Source organism: Leptonychotes weddellii, chromosome 1, assembly GCF_054177405.1.
Source record: "Leptonychotes weddellii isolate Sample4059 chromosome 1, ASM5417740v2, whole genome shotgun sequence".
Classification (NCBI taxonomy): domain Eukaryota; kingdom Metazoa; phylum Chordata; class Mammalia; order Carnivora; family Phocidae; genus Leptonychotes; species Leptonychotes weddellii.
The window spans coordinates 166499164-166510879 of record NC_138369.1 but is presented as its reverse complement, the minus strand read 5'-3'; the positions used below and the strand labels follow the sequence as shown (position 1 = coordinate 166510879).

Genomic DNA, 11716 nt, shown 5'->3' with positions numbered 1-11716 from the left:
AAAAGTCATCCTCAGCTAGGAGAGCAATAGACACTCTACGGCCTTTGTCATTGCAACTGGGTATTCTGTCTGGCAACTGAAAGCTCTCAACATGGTTCAAAGCTTGATATTTTCTGGGTTTTTTGTTTTTTTTTTTTCAGAATATTCTTCTTTCAATGACTTATTGTTAAGAAAAATGAATATAATTATTGTGTGCGGGTTCCAAAGTATTCAGCCAGCTTGTGACAAAGCTTGTACTAATACGTGGTAAATGGTAGTGTAAGACTGCGAAATTTCCTTTCCTAGCAAGAAGTGTAATGTATTCAGAGATTATGTATTTTTATTTTTATTTTACTTTTCTTAGTATTAAATGTTCTTTCAGTCATGAAATTAAGATGAGAGATGACAAGAGGTTTTTTTTAGTGATTTCATTAGCAAAATAAAAATTGGAAACATTGTGATGGTCCCAGAATTAAAGAAAAAAAGATTTAGTTGCAATAAAAATATCAGTCTGGACACTCCCAGCCTCCATCATTACTTCCTCATGCTTTAGCTTAGAACCAGTATTACATAAAGCAGCACCTCGTCTTTGGATTCATGTGGGTGTTTTTGTTGTGGTGGTTCCAGACAAAACACTTTGGTCACCTAATTATTATATACTGCGCAAGGGAAGTCGCTTCTAGGAATAAATCTGGTGTTGAATTAAATTAGTTACGAGTTCTGGGATGCCTCATAGTCTCTGCCATGTAGTGGTATACCTGTAAATGGTGCTGTTTAACGTTTAGACGACAGGATGGAGAAGAGGGCAACTTGATTTGTAACACTGATGATTCCCATGGTGTGAATACTACTGCCATGATGAATTTCAAGTGACCAACATGAAATCTCATCCCCGATCGTGGTCGTGAGAAGAGATGTGCACAATCAGCCCAACAAGCTGGTACAAGCTTCAGAAACCACTGCCCCAGTGTATCTAACTATTTTAGTTTTATTAGTTTAATTAGAAGCATCTCAACAGTTTCCATTTGGTAACATCTGCCACATCTGGGAAGGGAGCAGATGACCTGCAGCAGATGATCCAGGCCATGGTGGATAACGTGTGCTGGCAGATGTCTCTGGACCGAAAGACCAGGGCACTGAAACAGCTGCAGGGCTGTCTGTGGAGAGCAGCATTCACAGCTGGGGGCCTGAACACAGAGTTCTTTGAAGATGTAGCTCCCGCAGTCGGGAAATGGACCGAGGCTGGAATGAAGGTGTATATCTCTTCTTCAGGGAGTGTAGAGGCCCAGAAGCTATCATTTGGCCATTCTACAAAGAGAGATATTCTTGAGCTTGATGATGGTCACTTTGAGACCAAGATTGGACACAAAGTGGAGAGAGTTACCAAAAGATTGCCAACCAATAGCCATCGGTGCTCAACCAACAACATCTTGTTTCTGACAGACGTGACTCTAGAAGCCAGTGCTTCTGAGGACGCAGGTGTGCATGTCGCTGTAGTGGTGAGACCTGGCAATATGGGGCTGACAGATGATGAAAAGACTAACCACAGCCTCATCACATCCCTTGGCGAATTGCCCCTGCCTTCCTCAACCTAGTGTTGTGAGGAAGACTAATCTGTCCTCACTGAGTTGTCCCTGTAGTTTAGTTTTATTCTAATGGTGAAAGTAACTTACTTTATCTTTTTTAAAATTTACTTATTTATTTGCAAGAGAGAGAGAGAGAGAGAGAGTGCAGGAGCAGGGGGGAGGGGTAGAGGGAAAAGCAGACTCCCCGCTGACCCGGGTGCCCAACGTGGGACTCGAACCCAGGATCCTAGGATCATGACCTGAGCTGAGGGCAGACGCTTAACCAACTGAGCCACCCAGGAGTCCTAAAACTAATTTACTTTAAAAAGATATATGTACACACCCACATGGGCATGCAAATGTATATATGTGTATGTTTACATTGCCTTCCACAGGCATCTACGTGAAAAAGAAATCTCAGTTCAGTGAAAAGAAAACTTATTTGAAGACGCTTTCTATGCAGAAATTGTTTGAAACCACAACTCTCACCCTTACTGAGGGCAAAATGTAGCTGGCAGAATTACTGCAATGCAGATCAGACGAGTTAGGTTTCTCAAGCTGTGTGCCAGAATGGAAAGGTAAGCCTTGTTATTTTAAAACTGGGAGTAGTTCACAGATTTATTCCTATAATAATTCATTTCTCTTTTAAATTAACAAAGATTGCAACGGCTGAATTTCAAAACATTAGCCTCCCTCCGTACAAAACACAAAGCTATTTGATTCTACTCCAAAAGAGAGCAAAACGGGGAAAGGAAACTCATTTGAGTCTGGATGAAGCAAACATCTATAACTTAAGAAACCTCCTAATCATCGTGGCACCCCCAGCACACGGTGCCTTACCAGTGAAAAAGGGGCATTGATATAACAGCTAAAATAAGAACGTGGTTCTTAATGTTTAACAGAGTAGTCCTAATCCGCCAGTTGTTATTATAGATTCTATAGTTGCCTTACTAACTGGTTTTTGGAACAGTTTGAGAATATATATTTGTATTTACTATTGAAAAATAAGAGGTTTACTGAAATCATTCCATAAAAACCTTCTAGAAGAGCCCTAATAATGTGGTATTTTCCTCCAAAATAGATGTAAATTCTGTAACAGCATTATTTATCCTGCTCAATCCTAATGGGATGTCATGTCCATTTCATGTTGTGATTAATAAAAAGATTTTCTTCTTCAAAAAATAAAATAAAATAAAATCAAGGAAATACAGTAGGCCCCACATCTACTATATTTACTAGGAGCTCAGTGTGTGTTGTAGGTGGTGATAGCAAGTGCCTTGGAATCTCTTCTTTGGAAAAATAAACTTAAGGGGAGAAGTAGTGTTTTTTTCCCAACTCTATGTGTTCTCCTAAACTCTGATTTTCTTTCATGGCCATATCTGCATTGTATACTTTGGAAAACAACTAATTTTGCAGCTGATGTTAAACATAGTGATGTGTAAGAGAAACCAAAGTCCTTAGGCTTCCATCTTCAGCTTTCAAAACCAAAAGTGATTCCAATATAAAAGAACTCCCCTGTTAGAAATAAAAATAATACATTAAATTATAATACTAATTTGAGGGGCGCCTGGGTGGCTCAGTCGGTTAAGCGTCTGCCTTCAGCTCAGATCATGATCCCAGGGTCCTGGGATCGAGCCCCGCATCGGGCTCTCCGCTCAGCAGGAGGCCTGCTTCTCCCTCTCCCACTCCCCCTGCTTGTGTTCCCTCTCTCCCTGTCTCTCTCTCTGTGTCAAATAAATAAATAATATCTTTAAAAAAATACTAATTTGAAAATATCATAATGTATATATAAGTTTTGTTTCCAAAAAACACATAAGAACCTATTTATGTTTTGTTGTAGTATGATATGGTAATATATAGTATATTTAATATAGTATTGTGGTGAGGAATAATGAATTGATGTATGACAATTATTTAGAAATAGGTAGTTGATAATCGATTAGTATTTACTGCTAAGAGTAGTAGGAGCAGTAAAGTATCAAAATATTGTGTTGTTCTTTTGTCTATATTGTTGACAAGATTAAGTTATGGCACTAATTTGGAAATCATTTATTTTGTGCTAGACACTATGTTAGCTCCTGGGATACAAAGTATTTTTATCTTCAAAAGGTCTTAGTTCATTAAGATTCCATGATTTAAAGATGAAAAGAACTATATATAATCTTAGTAACTGAACAACTACTATAGTTTGAATCTGCACGAAAAACTAAGTAGAACGTGAGAACACAAACTGGAGATGTCCCACCAATATGTCTTTGGCCTTGCTTCATCATTGAGCTCTACTGATTTCCAAAAGCCTGGGAGTTTTGACTGATGAGAGCATACTATACTCCAGCTCCCTCATTTGACACCTCCCTTCACCAAACTGGGATAACTCTGAAGTATGCATTTTAAACCAAATCCAGAATTTTCCTCATGAAACTAAGCTTTAGTGCCCATAGTATCTGTCTTGATAATGCTTTTTATTGCTACCCAACCTTCCTTATGTCACTCTCTTACTGGTGTTCTTCATACCTCCCAAGTAAACTACCTGTATTCTAATCCTTGCCTTAGGGTCTCTCTGCTTCCAGGCAACTCCAAAACAAAACACTAGACTAAGCTTACAGTCTCATGGGGAGATCATACACAGAGGTTAATTATCCATAAAATTTTAGGATATTATGGCAAATATTACTGCCCTAAGAACAAAAGTACCTGAGCTCCAGTCCTTGACTCTTCACAATCTAGCTCTGAAGTAAGGAAACTTGTCTTCCCTGGACTCAGTTGTCTCTTATTTGTCAAATAAGGGTTTGGATGGCTGAATGATCTAGACTATCCTCCTAGGCTAACTTTATGATTCTAAGATTATAAATCTCTAGAAGTTTTGCTTCCATAAATGGTCTGTCATGCTTTTGAAAATGAAAGTTTAGGTACAGATAAATATTTCTTATGAACCTGAGAAGTTTTGTGTATGCATTCATTCTCTCATTCATTTATTCCACAGAATTTATTAAATATCTGCTCTGCATACTTCGCTATAGATGTACATTATTAATAGGCAGCTACTAGCCACATGTGACTAACTTTAAATTTAAATTAATTAAAAGTCAATAAAATTAAAAATTCAATTGTCAATCTCTCTAGTTACATTTCAAATGCTCAATAGCCATTATGTGTCTAGTGCTGACTATATTGTATGGCACAATTATAGAATACTCCCATCATGGAGAAAATTACATTGGATAGAGCTGCTTGGAATGATGAAAAAATTAAATCAGACAACTAACCTTCAAGAAATAATACCTAAAAATTTCAGTAAAATGTGGATATGCAATTGGGCATAATTGATATCAAGTGAATATTTTCAATCACATACTTTAAAGTCATTTATATGTAAGTTTTCAGGGAGGGCTTCATGGTAGATAGAGAATCTGAAGGTTGGTCATAAGAGCAGACTATTACAGGCTTTAGAGGCATGCAAACAGAAATGGGTCAGGGAAGTTGTTTGAACACTGTTTAGACTTAAATTAATAGAGAGAAAGAAAAATAAACTGTAGAAAGAAAAATAAACTAAAATCATAAAATAGGCAAATAACACTGTTTTAAATATATCTTTATAACCACTATCATTATAAGGATATATAGATGAGAGTTATAGAAACAATTGAAAGTTTCTTTGTCTCATATATTTTAATTTTCTTACTTGATGTAAGTAGAAACTATAATAATAGAGCATTTTCAAAAAACTTGCCTTTGTATTAGGTTTCTTAAGTTTCATATAGGTTGTCATTCATATCTTTCTTATTTGCATCCACAATACTTAACAGTAACTAAGAAATACCTGTTGGACGATGTCATGGATAAATATCACCCTTCCAGTCTTATAATCTTTCTTTTGGAAAAAAATAAATAAATAAAATGAAAATAAGGTGATTTAAAACATCTCTTTAATGTCCAATGTATTTTAGTTGTGTTAATGTGTGAATTTCCTTGGTTTGGATTTAAATTCTCTACAAGCTCTGTGACCTTGAGCAAGATAAGTAAATCCCTCTTCACCTCAGTTTCCTCATATCTAAAGGGGTTAATAATATTATCTCCAGGGGCACCTGGGTGGCTCAATCGGTTAAGTGTCTGACTCTAGATTTCAGCTTTGGTCATGATCCCAGGGTCTTGAGATTGAGCCCCCAGTCGAGCTCCGTGATCAGTGGGGAGGCTGCTTGAGATTCTCTCTCCTTCTCCCTCTGCCCCTCCTCCCACTCACTTACTCTCTCTCTCTCTCAAAATAAATAAATAAATCTTTAAAAAAAGAATAATATTACCTCCATCATGAGGTGCTTGTAAGGAAGTAAATGAACTAAATGATCTAAAAACACTTAGAATAGTGCTTGGCACATAAATTCTTTATAAGGGCTTGTTTGTGAATATTGTTGCTGTTCTTACTGTTTTTTTTTTTTTTTTTAAGATTGTATTTATTTATTTGACAGAGAGAGACAGCGAGAGAGAGAGCACAAGCAGGGGGAGTGGGAGAGGGAGAAGCAGGCTTCCCGCCGAGCAGGGAGCCCAATGCGGGGCTCGATCCCAGGACCCTGAGATCATGACCTGAGCCGAAGGCAGTTGTTTAATCGACTTAGCCACCCAGGCGCCCCTGCTGTTCTTATTGTTGCTCTCAGATACTTATTAGGATATCATTAGGATATCTGGGATCCGCTACAAATAAGACCTGAGTTAAGATGTCTAGCTGTATAATCAGATACACCAGTAAAACTATCACTGATAATGAGTGAGCACATCCTTTTGTCCCCTTAAATGGGATACTTATTAGGAAGTGCTTCAGTTTACCTATCAGCTACCTTTGTTCCTTTAAAAAACTGGAGGGAAGAGGCATTTTGGTAAATGCTTTGATATCCAAAATAGATGTTATAGAATATTCTTTCCCATCATACATATGGGAAAAATATAAATATGGATTTCATAGCTTCATCTTTCTGCATTTATTAATTAAAGGGAAATTATATTTGTTACCAGGATATTAAGTAAAGTGCTGAATCTAAGACCTGCACCCTTTAAACCTAATCTTGACCTCTTAATAGCAGAGGCTCTTACTGCCTTGTCTAAGAAGAATCTCTGTATGTTCTAGATGTGTGGTAATTATGTTGATTTGCCTAAAGGAGTGTTTTTGAGATCATGATGTCATCTCAAGGGTAATGGATGCTTCAGTGTTGTTGAATATTTAATTTGTCAGAAGAGGTTAAAGGAAAGAGATGTTATGCTACTTTTCAAATGTTTTAAGACAGAGAAAATGAGAAGCTCAAAAAAACCCATAAAAAACTGGGTGGAAACCTCCATATACACAGCCCCAATCTGAAAGAACAGTGATATTGTGTTAAGAATAATATATCTATGTGCGATTATCTTTCATTATATTGTAGTAATTATAAAACTTACATTAGCAAATGCATCTATGTATTCTGTCTGTGTACTTAGCAGTTGATGTTGTATTCACTATTATTATTTTAAAAGTGTCATGATTATTGTAAATATAATACTAAAAGAAAGTCCATATACATGTACATAAAGGCATTAGCAGCTATTTCCTGGGAAATATATGTTACTTAAACAATTTAGAGTAAATGTTAAGGAATTGTGTGCATTCAAAGAGGTAGTATCTTAGTGACTATTTTTTTAGGCAAGACTGTTTATTTCTGGATTAATATATATATTGAGATTTATATCTTAAAATAACATCACGCCTCATCACATCCTTGAAACTGGTACCAAGTAATCTTTTTAAAAACATACAAACTCCATATTATTTCTCTTTAATTCTTGGACTATAGTAACACTTTCTTAATATTTAGGTATTGATTTTTTTTTCCCTTTCAGGCTTATATTTTTTAAAAATTTTCAGTGATGATAGAAATGTTGCAAAGATACAAAATGACTAAAAGTGAGTTGGTAAGATGGCCACTTGGGACTCTACATGTATTATTTTTCAGAAGTACTTGGACTTAGATTATAATCACAAATTTCAATCTAACACATGTACTTATTCTTGAAGTCTTGTTCAAACTGATTATTCGTCATTTTTTGTACATGATTTGATAATGAAAATGAATGATACTTAATTTCTACCTTTATGTCATTATTCAAATAAGGGGTTGTTATCCCAAGATTCATGGAGCATTAGGGATCCATGGATAGCCTTGGAGTGGATACAATAAATAAGTCCCCTGAATATATTGCAAATTTGTGGGTGTTTGCATGTGTGCAGTTTTGGGAGGAGAAGGCCTATAATATAATCAAATCTTAAAGTATAGCACTGGCTGCAAAATTATAAGATATAAAGTATAGCTGATTGGATAAAAAAAAAACTAAATAATGAAATGCCGCTGGGATGATATGCCCTAACTGTTTGTAATGCCCAACACTTTAATCTTTAGGATATGATCATTTATTCTATGTCTACCTTAATCCATACCCTTTCATATTGTGGCATATTTTGGAAATGAATTATTTGCAATTAAAATTTTATTTCTTAAATTTATTTATCTAGTACATTTACATGATAAATATTTTTAAAATGCAAAAAGATTTAGGATGAAAATTGTTTGTATTCCTACCCCACTCACCTAGTAGAGACAATCATTGTTTTAAGTCTCTTGCATATCCTGGACTGATACATAGATGATAAACAGAAAAATAGATTCTCTCTCTCTGTGTCTTACATTAAAATTAGAGTATATTGTACACACAATTTTGTGGCTTGCTGTTTTAATTTAAAAATACACTTTAAGGGGCACCTGATACAGTTAAGCATCTGCCTTTGGCTCAGGTCATGATCCCAGGGTCCTAGGATCGAGCCCCTCATCGGGCTCTCTGCTCTGCTTGTCCCTCTCCCTCAGCCCCTCTGCCCCACTTGTCTGCTCTCTCTCTCAAATAAATAAATAAAATCTTTGAAAAAATACACTTTAAAGATCAGTCCACATCAGTACTTATAGAACTACTTCATTCTTTTGATGTCTTCAAATAATCCATTGTGTGGGTGAACCATGATTTATTTAACTTGTCCCCTATTAATAGACATTTAGATTGCTTTCAGTCCTTTGCTGCTACAAACTATGATGCAATGAATACTTCTGAATGTAGAAAACTTTTATATGTTCAATTCCTTAAAATGGATTTGCTTGCATAAATAGTGTATGCATACTTAATTTTTATATGTTGGATGAATTATTCTCCATAACAAATGTTAGCAAATTTTTCTCCATAGACAACATTAATTTACACTTCCACCAACAATGAATGAATGTGATAATGGAAACTTTTAAGGATTCAGCACCATTTACTTTGGTTTTGTCAACCAAATCAATGTGTTGGGAATACATTCAGATGACTTCTAGTTTAACTTGTTGGCATAGTTGAGAACAGTAATGTTTCAGATCTCTGCAATTCTCTTCAAATGCCCCGTCTTGTAGAAAAAAATGCCATGATTGCTGTGCCAAATACTTAGGTGAAATCTTATGATTATTGGGTATAATACAACCCAAAGTCTTCTTGGCCTAATAGTTCCATTACTATTTTATTAAATTAATTAACATGAAACAGCCCATTAGTATTAAATATGTATTTATTTAAGCCATAAACTAAAAGGGAAAAAAATTCTATAGTTATTTGAAAGATTGTAACAGAGATAATAGCCTAAAAGGAGTGGAAAAGATAAGCCAAAAAATATCTGAACCAAACAAGAGTCAAATTGTATATGAGAAAATAATGAAATATTTGAAGTGTAGTTTTTATTGCTTCTGTGCATCCTTTCCTTGAATATAAATGAAAATGCTGAGGTGCTCCAGGAATTATGTTTTTGTAGCATTCCAACCCTGGTAATAATCAGGAAGCACTAAAAAGGCTCATGAAAACCATGTTCCACAAATTAACTGAAATTCACACATGGTTAAATAAGTAACCTAACATGCCTAAACAAACATTTTATATGGTTTCTCATTACTAAACCTTGAAAACAAATCCACTGAAGTAGTTCGTTATCATCCATTTAAATTATATCCTCTAATTTAATCAAAAGCTTTTCTTTAGGGCAAAATAGTTCAGTGTGTGTGGATGTTGATGTAAATGTTGCTGAAGAAATGAGGCAGACGTTCTAAGTATGACTTAGATTGTTAATGAGTATCTTTACACATGACTTTACAAGACAAAGTGATAGGTGTTTGGTTTCACTGTCCTCCATAAACCATAAGACAGAGTGCTGCTAGTGGATACTGAGTTCAAATCTAAAACCTTTGCAGTCTGCAAGCATAAAACTAATGTTTTCACAATATAAAAGAAATAGGTCTTTTTTTTTTTTTGGATAAGATTGCGTAATTCCAAGATCAGCATCCATCTGTGTATATATTTTTTTTCTCTTAGCTTATGTTAATAGCTTTATTCGACAATTTAGTGTTTTCCTTTTTCCTCTAACAGCAGGTGAAAGAATTCATAAATCTGCCATGAACAGTTGCCAATGAATATTCATATCTAGGATGTCTGATTGCAGCAGTTTGACATTTTTATTTGATTTCCATCAAGAAAAAGAAATGCTTTGTTTCTTAATTCCTAATGCATTCTAATCGGTTTCTGCACATTGTACCACTGGTTAAGTTATTGTAATTGTCAGTATCAAACAACTAATTTACAAAATAAGAATATTTTATATAACACAGAAAAAAACTGTGACCAACAATTATTCTCACAAACTCATTGATCATACTATACTTTTGAGTTTTATTGGGTAATTTGTATTAAAAAATGTCCATACTGAGGACCTTCATTTCTTATCCTAAATGTATTTTTTATTGAATGCGCTGGTATCCCCTGTTGGATGAGCTGATCAGGTCTCTGTTGATAGGAGTCTCATGAGTAGGTAACATAAGCTTAGTGGGGTATATTTCCAGTAGATCACGAATAAGAACGTGAATAAGAAGACATAATAATTGGTTCAATTAAACCCAATACAGGTTTGGTACAGTTTTAGTGGGTATTTGTGGTTATCTGTTAAAAGTCTAGACACACAGCAGCAAAATTATTTTTTTTTAATTAACTGCCTTTAGATTGTTCTGCTTTGGGGTTGACCCTTTTCCACAATTCTTTTTAAGTTAAAGATACATAAGACTCGGGCGCCTGGGTGGCTCAGTTGGTTGAGCGACTGCCTTCGGCTCAGGTCATGATCCTGGAGTCCCTGGATCGAGTCCCGCATCAGGCTCCCTGTTCGGCGGGGAGTCTGCTTCTCCCTCTGACCCTCCCCCCTCTCATGTGCTTGCTCTCTCTCATTCTCTCTCTCTCAAATAAATAAATAAAATCTTAAAAAAAAAAAAGATACATAAGACTCATCTGGAAAGCTTGCTAAAATAAAGATTCCTGAGCCATAACCCTAGAGATTCTTATTCTCTAAGAATTGGGGGGGTTGGCAATAATTTTTATTTCTAACAAGCTCTTAGTGATGACACTGATCTACCAGACTATATTTAAATATCTTGTGGTGCTGGCTTTCTATTGGTCTTCTATAAAATATACACAAGTCTTTTAGATGAAAACACGGTACAGCAAATGATTAAGACTGTACTGGCAGACAGCTTGCAGGACTTAAATGGGGGAGGAGTGTTCAGAACACCATACACATTTAACAGTTCAACACAGCAAGTGTTTTCTTTAATCCTCGTTCTGCATAGTGTTGTTTACATATGGTTTATATTATATGCAAGGAGTTAAAAACTAAGAAGAATTTATTTTTTAAATCCTCTTATGAAGTAAAACCTGCATTGCCCAGCTCCATTTTTTTATTGCAAACTGAATATAATGTAACAGTAAATTAATGAATCTCTATTCTTAATTATCTATGAACAAAATACCAGAGAAAAATATCTTACAGATTAGAAGAGAAAACCATGGGAGTTAGAGGGCATTTCCCTAGCCTGTTACTAAATTCAAAGGATTTATTTTTACTTACGATTTATGAATTTTTTTTTATTTTAATACATCTTCACTACCAAAAATAATTTTGTTGGCCTATTGGGTTTCCGCACTGACCATGAACAAAAGTGTGCTTTTTGTTTTTTTCCCCCCTGTGGTGGTGGTGGTAGGGGTTGTTTTAAGCAGTAACTTTTCCCAAGACTTTGTGAGAAACCTAAACTTCTTAACTTGGT

General features: G+C 35.3%; 1 pseudogene; it reads left to right on the top strand.

Moving 5' to 3' along the window:
• The first annotated feature begins 627 nt into the window (after nucleotides 1–627).
• On the top strand, nucleotides 628–1574 carry LOC102743132 (enolase-phosphatase E1 pseudogene; annotated as a pseudogene).
• Nucleotides 1575–11716: the final 10142 nt, after the last annotated feature.